The sequence below is a fragment of the Corvus brachyrhynchos genome, unplaced genomic scaffold, assembly GCF_000691975.1.
Source record: "Corvus brachyrhynchos isolate BGI_N302 unplaced genomic scaffold, ASM69197v1 scaffold14, whole genome shotgun sequence".
Taxonomy (NCBI): Eukaryota; Metazoa; Chordata; class Aves; order Passeriformes; family Corvidae; genus Corvus; species Corvus brachyrhynchos.
In genome coordinates this window covers 20,488,156-20,507,464 of record NW_008239110.1, presented here as the reverse complement: position 1 = coordinate 20,507,464, position 19,309 = coordinate 20,488,156, and the positions used below count along the sequence as shown (strand labels likewise).

General features: G+C 38.7%; 1 protein-coding gene across 4 annotated transcripts in view; it reads right to left on the bottom strand.

Annotated features, from left to right (window-relative positions):
• The window catches only part of ESR1 (estrogen receptor 1), a 181,475-nt gene extending 162,741 nt beyond the window's left edge, over window positions 1-18,734 (bottom strand). Inside the window, exon 1 of one of the 4 annotated variants that reach the window (XM_008637882.2) lies at window positions 18,643-18,734. The gene's annotated coding sequence lies outside the window, so the exon portion shown is untranslated. Of the gene's footprint in view, window positions 1-5,381; window positions 5,403-11,348; window positions 11,417-18,626 lie in introns of those variants that run through there. The other 3 variants (XM_017739475.1, XM_017739476.1, XM_017739477.1) reach the window with 3 other exon arrangements.
• Window positions 18,735-19,309: the final 575 nt, after the last annotated feature.

Here is a 19,309-nt window from a genome sequence, read left to right as displayed (position 1 = left end):
TCCTGGGGCTTAATGCAGAGTGAGGAATACTTGAAACAGAGTAGAACATCTCTTTACACAGCTGGAACCAGGGCATCGGTGTTATTTTACGTGCCTGCTTCCTGCAGCTATTTTAACACTGATATATAGAGAACCATAAAATCATTTACATTGGAAAATACCTTTACAATCATCAAGTCCATCTGTTAACTGAGCACTGCCAAGTTCACCACCAAACCAAGTCCCTAAGTGCTACATCTACATGTTTTTTAAATACTCCAGGAATAGGGACTCAACCACTTCACTTGGCAGCCCGTCCCAATACTCGGCAACTCTTTTGGTGAAGAAATTTATCCTGATATCCAACCTGAACCTCCCCTGGCACAAGTGGAGGCCATTTCCTCTCATCCTGTCATTTGTTACTTGGGAGAACAGACTGAGTGCCACCTGGCTCCAACCTCCTTTCAGGTAGTCGTAGGGAGCAGTAAGGTTCCCCTTCAGTCTCTCTTTCTCCAGATGAAACACCCTCAATTCCCTCAGCCACAAGACCTGTGCTCTGGACCCTTCACCAGCTCTGTTGTCCTTCTCTTGGCTCACTCCAGCATCACAATGCATTTCTTATAGTGAAAACTTGACAGCCTCACCAGTGCCAGGTATATGGGGACAATCACTGCCCTGGTTCTTCTGGCCACACTATTTCTGCTACAGGCCAGGATGCCTTTGGCCTTCTTGGCCACCTGGGCACAGCTGGCTCATGTACAGCTGCTGTTGACCAGCACCCCAGGTCCTTCTCTGCCAGGCAGCTTCCCAGCTACTCTGCCCCCGACCTGTAGCACTGCAGGGGGTTGTTGTGACGCAAGTGCAGGACCTGGCACTTAGTAGTGAACTGCTTAAATAGGCATTCACCAAATGAGCAATTTGACAAATATTGCATTTCAATACTCCACTTACTTTTTTTGAATACTGTCCAATATATGTCTCTTAGTTTATAAAGTTTCTACTGAAAGTTTATTTGGGACAAACAGTAATATGTTGACCTGCCCTGGTAGTGCATTACGATTTCCTAAAAAAGTCAATTCATAGATAGTTAAAGAACACTATTTAAAGTAGCATGCAGAACAGTTTTATCAATTTAAATTGCTAGAAACATGTATCTCTATTTTACCTTCTTGGTAGGTAGCTTAATTCTTGAGCCAGAGGAAACCAAGTCAATCTTTTCAAGCTGTGGGCTCACTTATATCTCAGAGTAGGACTAGATTGAACCAATTTTCTGAGGTAGTCTCTTTGTATATTAATAGAATACTTAACAAGAAAAATAGCAGGGCCAGCAAGTTATTCCATATCCATGGATAAACTCAGTGTTTGGACCCCTTTTTATTTGCAATACTAATACATTCTCAAAATTATTTTCTTCACCACCCCCCAAAAACTTAACTCTGACTGCTATCACCGAATTTCCGTATGTTCAAAAGGGACAGTTTGCCATGAAGTTAGTGGGAATTTTTAGTATAAGTAAACAGAAACAGACTAATAATATGTTCATCCTTCCTTATGCCCGTAGTTTAGAGCAAAAATTTACTATATGTTTTAGTCTTAACATGCAAGCAGGAATAAATAATATCACTTTATTAATCCCTCTTGTGTATAACTGTAATCCACAGCCATTTGAACAAATTGTAGTAATCCCAGTGCTACAGTTGGCCCTTAAGAGCCTAAAGATAGTCCTTTGTACCAGACAGTCCCCCCAATTTACTTAAATTCACCATACAAATTTATGACACACCTGGTCTAAGCACTAACACACGTCTGTTGCTCACAAACCATTCTCCCAGAAAACTCCATCCTCGTGTAAGATATTTAAACTCCTTTAGTGACATTCTATGATTGAAGATACCAAGTAGTGACATAAAACAAAAAGATCATACTCCTTACAACCAGGGAAAAAAAGCTTCCAATATGTTCTAATGTAATAATAAAACATAACCCTCCTACCCCAGGGATTACTGCTTCTGCTGAAGACTGTTTTATCCCTAGCAGATAAAACAGTCCCTAATAGAAATGCAAACAGTTAAACATTGATTTTGTACTTTAAGGGGAGAATGGAAATAAGAGATATTTCTTAATCTGTTTACATACATAATGTGACTTCACACATAGAAGACAGTAGCCAGTTTTATGCAGTCCCTATTTCTGCTAAGAGAAATAGAAAAAAATGGGGAAATGTCAGGGTACACAGCATTATCCACTGCCCGCGGTGTCAGCCATCAGTATGTCACAAATACAACCTATTCTACCAAATTGTTGCAAAGACTAGAGATATATATTTCTTTTTGACTTTTTTTAAAAGAATGCTACCACGTTCTTCTTCAGTTTAAACAAAGTAAAAATATGTATATGCAATGTTTGAAATGCAACTGAGACTATCTTTGGGTTATTTTGATGTAATGTAATTAGACCAAATATTTTGCCGTAGTAACTTCTGTAAATTCAATCTATTTAATAAGAAAGGTCCTTATTTATTTCTGTCACTTAATATTATGAATTAATTTAGAATATATACAATTTGAATTTAGCATTTAATGCAGGACTAAAAATGTAATTTCAGAAAATATTATCAAAAGTGTATGCACCAAACAACTACATATCTGAGTGCCTGGTCAGGGTCAAGAGCATCAACATTTTTATGGAAAACTTGGAACAGATTTATTCAAATAAGATATCCTTGTGATAAATTTAGGTTCCTTCTTGATCATCAGCAATCAAATATATTACTTAGGCTTCATATTTCCCATATGCCATTCAATAGCATTCCCGTTGCCATCATTATCACCATCTGTTCAAGAAAGGTCAGGATTTATATGAACATATTAAGTCTTAGAAACATAATATTAGAAGTGGTTTAAAACAAATTAATTTCAAGAGGTTAAACAAATTAATTTCCTTGCCATGGCTGTTGAGCATGAAGAGAGACAAAGTACGTTTGAGCCAGCAGGGAGCTTCCCTTTTCCTCCCAACACTCTTTGTAACAGCCTCAAGAGTACCCAGAAGCTCTTTACACACATTTTCTGTCACCCAACACCAAGATCCTTAGTGCCTAGTAGAAAATCAGAAATTTTATTGGCTTGAGCAGAGGTATCTGAAGAAGGTGGATCAGCATGATTTACATCGCCTGGGTTTTACTTCCAAAGTGTCCAGCGAGAGAGTATTTCTTTTTCCTTAAAGTGCCAAAACTTTAATTCAAACCAGTTTTAATTCAAAACTTTTCCTAACACTAAACTGATGTCCCAGGAAAGAAAGCCCTATTTGATTTAGGAAATCTAGAAATCACCTTAGCACTAATGGACAAATCACCAAGGCTTCCCCAGTAAGTCACTAGACACTTGTGATTTTTTTAGTACTTCAGAATCTGAGTACACATTCAGGCACAGATTAAACAGATCTTGTTTTCACCCAGTTATAAACATACAGTCCATGGAAGGGACACAGGAAAGAACATCTACAAAGCTGATCAAGCAAAATCTTACTCTGGAAATACATACTACAGAATAAAGTTAGGGTTTCCTTAACATTCACAGAGTATGTGATTTAACAGGGAATTCCTCCACTTCTAAAAAGCATTAAAAAAAAACAACTAGAGAATGTGTTGATTAAAAACCTGCATACCATTGCAGGAAAAGAGACCAGTTTAAAATTGTAGATAAAGATGATCCACCTTCATTAAATTCTCTTCTGTCTTTGTGTATGTCGATTTATCTTTCTAATATTAGGAACTGTCTGAAGTCATGAAACTCAAACCTGCAGTGTTGAGCTCCTGCCAAAAACAGATGTTGTTATGAGTGACAGACTAGTAATAAATTGAGGTCTGAGCTGATTCAATACCTCCCATTAATATGGGCCTATTTATTATGACTAAAGCACATATATATTTTTTTGTTATTATAACAAAGTATTATGAACAACTGTGTTTTTCCTCTAATTTTCAAACAAGAAAGGAAAAAAAAGAAAATAAAGTCACCTGTTCCTAGCAATCAAATAGAGGAAATTCTAACCTAAAGGATGAAAAATTTGTAAAGGGATAAGAAAAAAGAGGTTATAAAAGATATAATAAAAAAATCTCAACTACAGTAGGCATCGGAATTCATAGTTAAATTGTAGGAATAGTAACCCACACGAGTCACCAACTGATTAAGGGAAAACAAAAACACAAGCACTTTTCAGCTGAAACTCAATGATCACATTTCATTATCTGTCCTTTTACATTAGTAGCACGTTTTAATCACAGGCTTTGCTCCAATTTTGTAGCTACTTCTTGAAAAAAGGCTTAGTGAAGTCAAGGAACAACAGACCTGTACAATTATTTCTTTTTATGATTTGGTGTGGGATGGAGGTGAACAAAGAAAGAGGAAAGATCGAGAAAATACAAAAGGCATAGACTACATATTTAGTAGGAGGAATTTAGGGACAAATAAAAGTAACAGCTCTTCTCTCTTCTGCCCTTACTCTTCCAACTTTTCACTTAAATATGACCACCACATGGAAATGCTGAATTGTTAGAGTGCAAGATGAAGCTATGAATAGATTATCAAAAACATTTTATTTGACAGAAATGAAGAGGCTACAGAAAAGTATTTGAAAAAGGAAAGCATTTACTATCAAATATCATTAAAGAAATTTCAAAATTAAAGCTGATTTTCTAACAAAATATCAAAAATTTAAATCCTTAATATAAAAACCCAGCAAGTTAATGATGTTTCATAATGCTTTTTTCATTATAGAGTTTTACCTGGAAAACAAACTGATGGGGACTGGGGTGAATTTTATAAATATATTTTGAGATTGACAGTGGGCTTTTTTGACATTAATTTCATCCCTCTCTAAATGTACTAGCCAGCTAACTCTAGGGACAATGTGAATGTAAATCAGGCACAGAATTAAAACATTTAATACTACACGCACAGTATTCCAAGAACAGCGTTAGCCTGGAACAATGCGCAGCAAGGTGATCCTTGCAGAAGCTGCCCATGTTACAGATCTAGAAAATAAACTCAAATTACTCCACAAAAACAGCAGCACATTAGTAAGAAAGCTCATTTGACTCAAATTGCATATATAGGAAAAGGAAATTGTCACTAGTCATTAATGTCAACAGTTAGGTCAAAAGGAATTTCTAATACTGTTGTCATTATTTAACTTAGCCTCTACAGGATCTATATTTAGAGGGCAGAATCTGTTTAAAATGAACAGTAGCTTGAGGTTCCAAAATAATATGATGAAGATAAATACAACAACGAACAGTAAAATTTCAAGCACATAGCATAACCACCAGCACGTAGCAGAAAAGACACTGGATCTAATTATTTTGATTGTCACGGAACTATAAGCACTTCTAAGCATTTATTTACCTGCTCATGGGTTGTACGGGAGCTCCCAAACTCTTATTTCTTTCCCAGCATTACTCGTAGTGCTGTGAGCTCTTCTGTCCTTCAACCCAGGGCAGGATGGCTGCGGCAGCCAGGAAAACCAGCAGGACAGACACCTCACCCACCTGGGCACTTTCTCTGTTCCTGGGGAGGCTGAGTTCCATAGCAACCTGTGCCTCCTTCCATTGGCATGAGGCACGTACTGCCTCTTCCACTTCAGATCCACATCCTTTTCCAGACCTATTGCTTTTATGTTACAGAAGTCAGGTGTTAAACGAGAGGAGAGGGTCTGTAGCCAGGGAACAGTAAGAGGAGTCATGGAAAAAAAATGTTGTGCCTGAGTTTTCAATGGAGGAACAGAGAAAACGGCGGGAAAAGAAAGCTCACTGTTCTGCTTCCAAAACTTTGTTCATATTCACTGAATCAGAATTTTACCAGCTGACAAATTTCTGTTACCTCTCACTACTTGCTTATGTCCTCTTCAAAAGGAGGGGATGAGCTGTGACACACACTTGCATCCATGTGTGCAGTACACAGGTTCTGTGAGTTGCCAAGCAAAACAACCACTACCCTACCCCTGAACAGAGATTCCTGTGACTTCTGTGAGGAAAAATAGGAAATACATTCTATCGCCCAGAAACACAACGGAGGCTGTTGTGTAGGCTAAGTAGGATGAGGAAACAAATGCACATAGGTAGCTAGGAACCAGCAAACATTCACATTTGTGAATCTTCAGACAACACAGCACTGATAATTTACTCTGCACCACATCTGTTTGCCAGCACAGGCAACCAAAAAGACCTCTCAGTCTCTGCCTGTATCTTCCACAGGCCCAGCACTCCATGCCTTAAGTATGAAACAGTACCTGAAACCTTTAGGACACAGGTGAGAAAAACTAAAACCACACGAGTTCAGGTTTCTCTGTAGCCAGCTGAAGGTTGCAGACCAAACTCCTAAAAGTATGCTCTTGGTGCTTGAGTCAAACCCTATTTGTAATTATTAGATTTGGAGAGCATATCGGCAGTGAAACATGCCATGAGATGTTTCTATCACATATTTCCTCTTGATAGACTGAAGCTTCTGAAGTGATTCAATTCATTTTTCCCTTTGAAGATTGGGCAAAATTAATTACCAACAACTGAGCCTTACACACAGACACCTTAGTGTGTGGTTCTCAAGAAAGCAGCTTTCCAGTTGGACAGCAAGGACATGCCATTGCAGTAACCCTCACCCACAAGTCCCTTGTGGAAACAGTGCTGGAGAGCAAATCCTGTCCTCCATATTCAGGGAATCCAGGCCACCACACAGTAGATAGGGCTGGCCATGCTGGGTCAGACAACTGCCCAGTGGAAAGTTTCCAACACCATCTATAAGCAGGTGTCTTGGAGGAACAGGTAAGCATCCATGGCAATTCTCCCTGCACTTAGCCATCTCCAGCTATTTCCATCTGTGGAGGAGGCTTCCTGTGCCAGCTGCAGCTTCCATGAACCAGAATACATATATGTTTTTGGGAAAGGTTATTCAAGTCACAGGAACCTCCCCTCTTAGCTCCAGCTTAACATGCGGTATTTTCAGTAAACATACTCTTGAGAAAAATCTACAAAAAGCCTAAACTGAACAGAGAAACCAGAAAGATAAATAAAACAAGGATCTTCTGTCCTGTTCTCAATCCTCCTTTTGCAGAGCACTTTGGCAGAAACTATCAGTAAATTCATCCTTAAAAGCACTCTATATTTAAATACATATTTAAACCTTTCTTTTTTATTAAAAATTGAGGAAAAAATCTGGCACATCTCTGTTTATGAAACAGGATATAAGAAAATTACTGCTTTTAGTTTTTAATATAACTCTTTAAGAAAAAGAAAAAGACTAAAGATATTACCGCCTTGTTTTCAGATTCCCTAAAAATATCAAAGAACAATTATTTTGAGACTTCAAACAAATAAAAAAGGAACATACTGACAAATTTATAAGGACATGCAAACTAATTTCTAAATTTGTGGGACTGGCATTCTTTAACTCGCATGAAGAAATGAATGCTTCTTAACACACAAGCCAAGAACATTCCTTGAATCTTGTACCCTAAGAAGTCACTGCTGATGGAAAATAAAAAAAATCCTTGTTTTTTGTGCTTCTCTGTCTGAAATAAAGGTGAATTGAAGGGGGAAAAAATGTCTTAAGCTTTTTAAATACTAATGAGTTAATTCACACTGCATGAACATAATAGCCACCTTGCTCAGAGTTTGTTATGCATTTCTACCCACACAGCCATCCCACCAGGCTGCTGAGGGATAAACTGATCCAGGGAAGTACAACTCAGGCAAATTTAATCAACAGCAACTCTGACACATTTACTTTTACAGGAATCTATCAGAGGTAGTGAATCCTTTAATGGCTTCACTTCAACCATAAAGCTGCCCTTTCACATAAATCTTCCCGAGATTCAGTTACCAGTTTTTCACCACTAATCCTGTACAAAATTGCCTGAAGTCTTCTCAGAAACACAGGCAAGTGAGTTCTGCAAGATAGTAAGTGTGCAGCCAGCATGTTCAGCAAGAGAAAGAGGGGAAAAGAAAGAATAAAGCAGAAAGACAGGCTGATGTAGAGGCCTAACTAGCCAGCCCTGCTGCTCCTTGGCTGCCAAAAGAGCCAGGTGAGCCTGGTCAGCACCAGCTGTAAAATCTGGTGGGTTTGGTTTTGGGGATTTTTTTGGGGAGGAGGGTGTCTCTTTTTTTTACCTTTTGGGCAAAATTTTCTAACTGATCAGTGCATTTGTGAAGAACAGAAGCTCATCTTTAAGAGAAGAGGAACATAATGCAATTGCATGACTTAGTCTTTTTTTAAATTAACTAACAATAAGTTCTCATAGCATGTAACTTGCAATAAAAGCCTGAGTTAGCTGACCACAAGGCATACTCTCCAAGTCTGGCACTCACCAGAACCTCCTATCTTCCTTCCAGTTCCTCCACATCTGTTCTCCACATCCACACCTCAAGTTCATGTCCAGTTCTGGGCCCCTCACTCCCAGAAAGACATTGAGGTGCTGGAGGGAGTCCAGAGAACAGCATTGGAGCTGGTGAAAGTTGTGAAACCCAAGTCTTAAGAGAAGCAGCTGAGAGAGCTGAGGTTGTTTAACCTGGAGAAAAGCAGCCTCGGGTGAGGCTCAGCCTCAGGTAGTTACCTGAACAGAGATTGTAGCCAGGTACATGGTCAGTCTGTTCTCCCAAGTAACAGGTGATAGGACAAGAGGAAATGTCCTCAAGTTGCATTAGGGGAGGTTTAGATTGGATATTCGGAAAAATTTCTTCACTAAAGAAGCACTGGAACAGGCTGCCCAGGGAAGTGGTGAGTCACGATCCCTGGAGGTATTTTAAAAGCACGTAGATCTGGCCCTTAGGGATGTAGTTTAGTGTGGACTTGACAGTGCTGGGTTAATGATTGGACTCAAAGGTCTTTTCCAACTTAAATGATTTTATGATCCTACCCACTTGGCAAGGCAGTCCAGCTTCTTGGTCCAGACCTCTTGAACCTCTGATGCTCAAACCCAGAAGTTTTGTCTTCTAATTCCTGGACTGTGCAGACAGTGATTCTGCACTTTCTTTCTGTCACATTTGGGCTAACATCCCAAAGGCTGGGCATTTCAGGACAGATCCCAAAGCACTGTAGTAGAGAGCTTTCCTGGATTTCACTGGCATCCAGGAATTAGTCCTGCATTGGTGTGAAGCCCTTAGTGGGGAGAAAACACAAAAGATGAGCTGCTTGAAAATTTAGTGTGTGTGGAGTACCATCTAATAAAAGAGCCTGAATAAACTTGGAGATTATTTTAAATTTACTTAATTATTTTTTATTAATTTCAATTTTATTTAAAGGGCTTAATTTTAATTAGTGATTCAGCACTGGACTGCATACAGCAAAGATGTCCAAAGCAGAGCTGAAACCCAGGCCTGAGCAACAGGAAAGACAAGAGTTTTCTCCACTGTGTCAAAAAAAGTAGTAAGGATGACACAGGGAAAAGGAAGAGGAAAAGGAAGAGGAATGAAAGCAATTAAAAGAATTCTGTTTACTTTAAGCTAATGGCCAAATATCTGTGAGAAATGCAACAGGATTTTAGACTAAGCGGAAAGGGGAATGAGCTGACATAGAAAAAAAAATTGGTGCTTGTTCTGTGCTCCTCCCTTTCCTTCCACTCTTCCCAGGAGCACTAGAAAATAGTAACATAGAGGAAAGAATTAATTGCAGGAAGAGGAAAGTGCAGAGAAGTGCAAAAAGAAGTTAAGATCTCAGGGGAAACCCTACGGATTCTTGCCAGATTTCAGAACATTTACTTTTGCTTGCTTTCCAAATGTAATTGGAGATGATAAAATTGATAATTAGGAAGAGAAGAACAGCTTCGAGAAAAAGCAGAGTGCTGTGCTTGCATAACTGGTAACAACAAAGAATTTTCAAAACCATTAATCATTGGGGATAACATTAAACAACACCTATTAAAGACTTGATAGATTATACCCTAGGGCACTATTTGAGGCAGCCAATGCAATCTTTGTCTCGCTAATCTAGCAGCAGAGCAGTTCCAAAAGACACTTGGCACTTCTTGGCACTTCTCCTAAAATTTCCACAGTGATCTGGTCGCTTTGCAATGATCTGATCACACCTTTTAATCAGAGGTGGGGAAGTAAAATCTCAGGACGACATTTGTAGAGGATTTAAAGACTGGTCATTAAACACAGATTTGGATCACTTCTCAGATGTTATTACTGAAGGCCAGTGCAAAGTGTCTAGGAGTGTAGGTCAACTATGGTTGAAAACAGGGCTTTATCCCATAAAATTGTGACAGAAAGTGTTTGAGCCAGCCTGCGTAATTTCTGTCACCAGCCATACTTGAGCACCTGGTATTAATGAGTCCAGCATTATAGTCAAGCTTGCTCTTCAACTCACCCATGTGAACAGCATGACTCTACATGTGCTTCTGGCCTTTTAGCCACAACCCCTGGGATAACGACCCCCTACCAGTTTGGCAGCTAAAACTGCAGGAATCGGGGGTATCGATTCATCCTAAAGCTCGCACTGGATCTCAGCTTCCCTAAGAGCACAGGACCAATTTTTCTCCACAAAACTACAGATGCTTTCATTCTCTGGTTCTGCAATTAGAAAGAAAAGCCTGCTGGAGAGTAGAAGGCAAGTGGAATTGTACATCTGTACATAAGTGCAGACCATGAACTCCATAGCAAATTCTGAGCATATCTTGTAGACAAGAGCTGCCAATATTTTAAAAAATTTATTAGTATTTAGGGAGATACTGGAAAAAAGGATAAAGAGAAGAAAATTACTTCTTTCCAAAAAAGAAAAAAGAAAATAGGGTATTTCTGGTAATCTTCCTGCAAATTTATCTTTATTGTTGAACAAGAAATGGCACAAATGCTAAAAGATTATTTACTGGATAGTATTGCTACAGTTTATGTGAATCAAAGAGTATTAAATTATAGAAGAAAAAGCTCGCCAGAAATCCATGGCCCTTTCCAAACAAAAAATTATCAAATTAGTGAAAGAAGTGAATTACCATGTGACAGTAAGAACAGCACTAGATTTCTTATAAAAATCATAACTTAAAAATTAATTCCAGCTGGCCTGGATAGCAACGTTGCCAAATTCAGTGAAGTTATCTATAGTTACATTGCTATGACCATTTAACATTGCAAAGAACAGAGAATTCAATAGTAATAAAATAAGGTAAGTTTTAAGACGTCTTACTTAATATCCACAAGACAGAGGAGACAGTATGCTTGTTTAGTTATTGCATTAATGCCTTTCCAACCTCATTAAAAAAAAAAAAAATTCTTTAAGTCCTGTGTCAATGGACATAAGTAAATTGCACACTGCAGTTCTCCCACTGCATCGTGATGTCCCTCCTTGGACCCCACAAGCCATGCACTAACCTCTTGACATACTAACCTCTTGCTGGAAAAAGTCTCTTTAATTCTCCAGTCACCTTCCATTCGTCTTTAGTTTAAAGATAATTCAGGCCAGCTTGTCCATGGTTACCAGTGACTCACCACAAACTCAGTCAATGTTCCCAGTAGTAAACAATAGGGGGGGAAACGAAAAAATTTAAAAAGAAGCAGAAGCAAATGAAAAAATGAAAAAAGAAGCAAAAACCAGGTCAGGATCCCATACTACCTCTAGAGGGGACAGCATGTGCCTGAGAGCACTGGCTGCACCCGCATAGGGTGCCCTGGCACATGGAGGAGTGGGAGGAGGGAGGGATTGGGCACTGAGGTGTAAGGGGGATACCTTGTGGAGAGTATGTCTTTTGGACCAGCTGAAAATCCATGCTACTGTGACCCATTTCAGAAATTAGCTAGCCCAGGAACTGCTAAATCAAGAAGCAGATAGTGAAGAGATACTGCATGGTCCGAGCTGCCTTCTCTACAGCTCAAGCACCGCTCCGCTGATAAGATGTGAGCTTTCTGGGGGGAATGATTTGATCTTTTGAAATGTGTAGCAACAAACTGAAAAAAATGCTGCAATGGGTCAGTATTCTCTTAAGAGCTTTGGGACATGGAGATCTTATATGAATTTGGGGGAGGCATTCTTGTTATAAAGATATTGACAAGGAAAACTCCCCATTAGAAGACAAAAAAAAGAAAAAAACTTTAAAACAATCAAACTTATGGAAAAGATGCCATCTGAATTACCTTTTCATCTGTTTACTTTTTGTTTTGTTCACAAAAGTACTACATTACTCCTTAACCAAAGAATTCTGAGAGGATTAAAACACAGGGAGTATTAAAACACAACTTGCACTGAAGTCTGAAGAGCAACTTTGCTATTTCTGGTATCTTGAGTTCTAAATTTGAAAGTTTCCACAACCTCCATGTAATGATGAACAATCTTCCTCTTATCTGATTGCCAGGGAATAGCCATCCTGAGGCTCTGCCTTTTGTCCTGAATTTAAAAATAAACTCTTTTCCACGAATTCTGTCCAAACATTCTACTTTGTCCAAGCCCAATCTCTTAGTCCTTTAAGCTGGACAGAAAAAAAGGCTGCTCCTCTAAATGATTTACTGCCCTCTTTGAGTTTTCACTGACACAAAAATTACTTCGTCTGTATTTTTTCAAAGAATGTTTGTATGCAACTCCTCCATGCCCATGAACGAGCTTAAGGAGCGCAGACAAATGCTTTAAAGTGCTATCTCTTTTCCAAGGTCTGAAACACAGATGTCTCTTTTTGGTAATGCTGCGTGCCACTGACCTTACTGCAGATTTGATGTCTTCCATTGGTGCACCATACAGACATGATTTGTTAGGTAAAGGGGCTTTTTTTAGAAGCTTGTTTCAACTTCCAGCCTTCATTTAGAGTTTATCTTAATGTTGTTTCACTTTTCAACACAGTGATTTATACATAAAGATATAGCCACTTCTCAGATTAAAAAGTATCTTAACTAGTCAAGAAGACAATATTAAATTAATATCTATTTTCAGTTTTCAATCTTTCAAAATTTTTTTATTCAAGCAACGTCTTCTTTCATTTGCCTTCCCTCCTTCCCCCCTTCCCTTCCTTTGTCACTGTATCCATATTTTGCAAAGAAAATTTAGAAGAACAGATTGGAACCTACCTGTATGATATGTATATCACAGCTATACCTAACTCTGAAATGCTGTCCTTTGTTTGAATAAGCTTGCACAGAGTAGAATGTTTAGGTTTTATCCTCTTCAGTTTCTCTTAATTTTTAGTGTATACTTTCTGTTACTTCTTAAATCACAGTTACTGAAGGAGGGTCCATTTTCTTTCCTGTTCTGCTAAATGATAATGGTATTCTATATATTTGATTTCATTCTATGCCACTCATAATTTTTCCAAACACATCCACCCATGAATACCTCCTTAAAGAAGGATAAAAGAGAGCCTGATGAAATAATGTGCAGAGGTAGGGAGATAGTATCTCTCCTCTCAGGCGAAAAAAAGTAACTTTCAAACTCTGGTGAGAAGGCAATGCTCTTAGGAAACTGCCTTGGTTTCTGGTAGTATGACAGGATTGGTCCATTGGTGCAGACAGGTGCACAGACTAGGCAATTCTTCTAGTGCCACATCTTCAGAGCTGAACAGAAGCAGATACTCAAGGATCAAGTACATATGATATTTCTGAGTACTTTACTAAGCTCCAGCTATTCTCCCTCAGAGAAATGGGTCTTGTTTGTCCCTTTACTGACCCTGGTTTATCCATTTACTAACCATATACATAATCTTTTACACAAACTTATCCACGTGTCCTCAAACATATGTGAATTATCACACATGTAAAGTAGCCATAAAATGCTTTAACACTAACTTGCTGCATGACTATTGCATAAAAAAAAAAAACCAGACCCATCTTCTGCTTGTTTTGAGCCTGGCTTCTGTTAGCTTTCATGTACTGAAAAAAATTATAAACTGTCAACATCATGTATAACTTCGCAGATTTCTGTCAAATACCCCCTAATTCATCTATTCATCTATGATGAGTCTTAACCTTTTTAACTATTCCCCATTTAATCTCAGTATATGAGCAAAACTCAGAAATTTGTGGCTTAAGAGAGACTGCTAACAAAGTCCTCCTTGTGGTTGCGTAATTTGTTTTTAACAAAAATACTGTAAAAAAAAAGTGATTCTTTTAATACTCAGATCCATGTGTTCTTTTGTTTAGACCATAGCCAAGGGGCAGAAATTCATTTCTATGTTTTATATTAATTTCACATTATAGAAATATTATAGAATATAATCAAATCAAATGCACCAAGACAATATTTGACTAGGCAGCAAATGCATCACATGTACCCACAGAAGCCATTGATTGCTATATTGGTCAATGATGGCTCTTCAGCTGAAGAAATTATTTCATCCATTTCCAAGAAAAATTTAAACAAATCAGAATCCAGAGAACTGTAATAGTAGTAGAGAATTTAAACAGAAAAGGTGATGAAAAGATAAAAAAAATACTGTGGTAATTGGTTTTCTTTTCTCTGAAGTGGAGGCTGGGAACAGATATGACAGTGATCTTACAGTAAGTAACAGAGCGCTATAAAAGGACAGTAATCAACAGTTTACAATGTCCACCATGAGAAATGAGAAAAAAAAAAGTAAAGTAACTAACTCTGGATATTACAAAGAGTTATCTAACAGTCAGAGAAGGGAAATGCCAAAATAGACTAAAGAGTTCTGGAATCTCCTCCTTTGAGGGCTTTTAATATCTTCCATGGTGGCATGCTTGATCCTTTCTCAGTCTATGAAGATAAAAAAGTGGTCTTCTAAAATCCCTGTCAGCTCTGCACTTCTATGGTTCCTTATTGATGTAATGTAACATGTGGCTTTAATGGGACGCAGCTGCCTAAAAGCATTTTATGCGTTCTGGTAGCTAGCCAAAGGAACATTATATGGACCTGCAAATAGCAGGAATAGGACACAAGAGCTATTGTTTGTAGTCATATGGTTTCATTTGTATGTTACTTGTTTGGAAAAACTTAAGTCTTGCCTATTCACTTCTTGCTGATTCTGTCTGTTTAAGGCATACAAAGTGGGGAGAAAACAGAATTGAAGCTGTTATTCTGAATTCAAAATTTCCAAATTGCTAAGTGCACCTAGGGGCTATCAGCATAGAGCAAACAGAATTTGCTCTTGGGAACAGGCATAATCACAACTTTGTTCCAATTAAAATATATTTTTCCATTGTTGTCTCTGTCTACTTACCATTACAATTGCCATGATCTAATGGAAACTCAAGCTTGAGCTTATTCTCCAAAATTACAACCAACCACTTCGTAAATTATAAAATCACACACCTTCCATCTGCTTGTGGCAGAATTTGCTCTGATTTTGCAAGCAGAAGTGTATGAGCCCTCTGCTGCATCTGATGAAAGGAAGGCTTGTCATTAAGGGCTTCTCGTGGCAGCTCTGCCCTGGTGAGCGTGAACAAGACTGACTCGCTAGGCAGTAACAGATGAGAACTGAAAGACATCACACTGCTGAACTTTAATTTGGCAGTGTAACTTTATTCCAGATATGCATGTCTCATTTTAGCTTCCTCTATAATTAATGAAAAGAGGTGGGTCCTAAACCACAAATTAAATCCTTTCCATTGAGCAGACAGCCATTCCTAACAGGCACCTAATTCAGGTGCTCACCTTCTCTGCGTGCAAGCTGTCAGCATCTGGTAAAGAATATTGGAATATGTGAGGGGTTTGTTCTGTCAGGGAGCTCATTTACTGGTCATTAAGCAGGCAAAATCTTCAAACAGAAACAAACTTGCAAAAGATTACATACACAAAACACTTCATTCTTCCAAGCAGGTGCAAGAAGTAAAATAAAGCCATATGCACACCTGCCAATATTGTGATGGGGGGGAGGGGGGGGGAAGCACCATATGTAATATGCATAATTTTAATTAAATACTGATCTTGTGGTGAAAAAATACTCATCAGAGTTCATGGCAGTAATTCAAATTCACGTGGAAGCTACACACAGCCTTTACACACCTTCAGGTGGTGTCTACAGGGGCAGTTTAGTGACCCCCTGCTTTCATTCTTGGGTCCTGATCCAGTATCCTCCACTCTGCATGAGTATTATAACCTTGTTGGACTGTCTTGTGGAGAAAACCAAGCCATTTCCTCCAAGACAAGAATTAGAAGAACATTAGAAGAACAGAGTTGCAAACTTGGGCATTCAAAGTAAGCCTAGTTATCACTATTGTTTCTATTTGTACATTTCCATTGCCACTTTGCTGCACACATTTTAACATAGATTTCATTTTCCTCTAGGTTCCAACAGAATAGTTTGGGTTTAAAAATTATTTCTTTCATAATTTTTTCTAAAATACGACATACTATTTAGCTCAGAACAAGGGACCTTTAACAGCTAGTGTAATATATTTATTAAAATTCTTTGCTATTAAAATAACTGTGACTTGAACTTTCACAGACTGTTCAATCCCCCTATTTTTTGCATGTGTTAGGCAAAGGGAAATATCTTCTGGATGTAAATAAGCAAGGCCAAAATTAAGTTTGCATGGGATATTTTATCTCTGGAATCCATTCATTCTGAGTTTTTGGCACTGCAGAATTGCAAATGCATTTAGAATAGGTGTTGTGTACAGTTGTTTCGGTTTGAAAAACAGAGTAGCATTCTTTCTTTCAGTTATGTATTGATGCCTCGATTCATGTGTAGAACTAGAACCACAAAACCCACGAAACCGTCTTCTGTCCCTTCTCTTATTCTCTCCTTCCTTAGGCTGGTGCTGCCTCACACGTAAGTCTTCCCATTTTGTCTTTCTGAGACAATTTTAGTGTTTACTGCTTAGCCTGCTGATTGAAGTTCATCTTCTCATAGACACTACAGCGGAATTTTTTTTCACTATTCCAGTCCCTCCTGCAGGAAATGCCTGCTTTGGCTATATGGCCCACCAGCCCCATTTCTTCTGTTCAAGGCTGGTAAAATAACCTCTGGCTGTCTATGCCTTAACTCCCTTCCTCATTCATTACCTTAATTTCTTTGTCTGTCTTTGATCTAGGCCACTAAATCCTGGTTGCTTTTACCCAGCAGAGTAACCCAAATACTGTTTTCACTGCCCCATAAGCCCCCAGTCCCTGTATTTGGTGGTCTTCCACAGCCAGATCTAATCTGTTGCCAAGACCAAGGTCTCCTCTGTTATTCTTTAAAATATTATAACTTTGTATTATAATTTTATAAAGCATTGGCAATGAAGAGAAAGAGCCCCTGATCTTTGTAGTGACATCCAGGGCCAGTGTAGCCAGCGGCAGTTTGCGAACTTCAGTTACGGGAGACATCTGCTCAGCCTGAGCTGTCCCAGCCTGGGCACACAGAGATAAACTATAGGGAATAAGGCTGAAAACATCCATCAAGCAAGAGCATATTGGAATTACGTGTTCTTTAAGCAGCTTACAGCTTTGCCAGATTTGGTCTGATTTCACGGAGATAAAAGCTGTCCTTTAGCCAATAGCCACTTCTCTTCCAAGTGTCCAGTTTCCACTCAGAAAACACAGATGCACTCAGGCAAGAAATGAGAGCCAAACAGGACTTGAAAATACCTTTGGCAGCCCACACAGTACACGTGAACAAATCCATTAGGGTCCACATTTTCTACATTAATGCAAAGCCTACACTGACTCTCCTCACCCTAATGAGATCACGAAATGGTGATCTGCAGATCAAAGATCACACAAGTACATTTAGAGTTCCACAAAGAGGGGATTATCTTCACTGTGCAAAACAATTTCTCTAGCCTTATTAAAAGAAACCCCAAACCTGGAGAACCAATTTTGATTAATTTCTACACGAAGCACTTCAGCATGCCAGTACAAGAAGTCAGATTTCCACTCAGACAGCTATAGTTTGGCTACATTATAATCATCTGAAAACAAAGACTGTGATGGGAAGTGTCAGACAACTTTAATAGGTGGGGCTGATACAGCCACCTTATCATAGGGAAACACACTGCACATACAGGGAGATCAGCCATAAAATAACCTCCTTCCCGTTGTTGCCTTGCAGGTCCAGTAGCTCTCACACTTCAAGCCACTTGAATTTTGGCAGCCCAGTGACTAACAGCCAGAAGCACAATTTCAAGCTGATGATAAAACACGGACCTCTCAAAACAACTCATAACGGCTTTTCCAGCTTGTAATTTTCAATGGGTGAAATTAAAAGGAGTTGTACACTTGCTGCTACGCTGTTCTAAGTCATCGGTACTTTCTGGAAATTTTCCCAAATTTCACCTGTAGCTGATAGTTTCCAATATACTCAATAACTCCACTGAATACAGACAAGAGTTATTAGGTATTTCTAAGGGTAAGGGTATCTCACAGGTACCTCCCCAGCCCAGTGCACAGTGTAAAACACTGTTTTGGTGCCAATGGGTATTTCTGCATTTCTGCAACATGGAACTTTACAGGGACCTGTACACAATGTATTTTACTTGGAGTACTCTAGATAAGCTGTCATTTCTGCTTTGGGAAAAGGGTACCCCACATCTTACTGATTATTGCTCCAAAAGCCAATTCTCCCAAAAGCAGGCTGAGACAGAGTCCTGCTCTCATAGTCTAGAACACAAAAATGCACAACAGGTATAACACAGTAAAACCTACATTGACTTACTGTACATGTAAATAGAGACATGAAATTAAGTCACAACAGATATAAATCAAAACAGAAACAAACAAATAAAAAAATTAATTACCTACTTTGACAGATTCATACCTGCAGTCCTCTCATTCTAAAGCAAAAAGCCAGGAAAGAGAATATTCAAATTTCTTGTCCATTTGGGTGGCTTCTTTGCACATGTTCCTGAATTTTCAGCTGATGAGATCTGCTCATTGGCAGTCACCAAGAGGCTGATATGACCATGAAATGAGGAAACACAGGGAATGAAAAATAAGGTACTAGCACCACCATTTGCTGAGGGCTGGGAAAACTAGCAAAAACTTTCAGAGACCATGTAGCCCTATTTCTATAATGCTAGCTGCTTTTAACTCACTTACCATTGCTGCTATTGGAGATGCTTGATCAAAACATGCTTTCAGCATTAATTACGTGCCAGGAAAATCTTAATGAAATCCAGACGATGATTTTTATTCCCAGCACTATAAATCTTCATATGTAGAAACAGTTTCAAACAAGGGGTTATTTCAGCAATTTGAGTTAAACAGAAATATAATTGAGAGCTTACCATATATTGGAAGTGAACATAAAGTGGCTGGCAGAGGTGGACTGAGACAGTTCAGCACAATTACTTTCCCCCTGGAAAACACATATTTTATTGTCACTCCTTTTCATCCCAACACTAAGAAGTATGGGGTTTCTGCAAAGTGACCCTGGACTAAGGATGATCTCTCCTCAGCCAGCAGGGCCCTTCCCTACTATCACA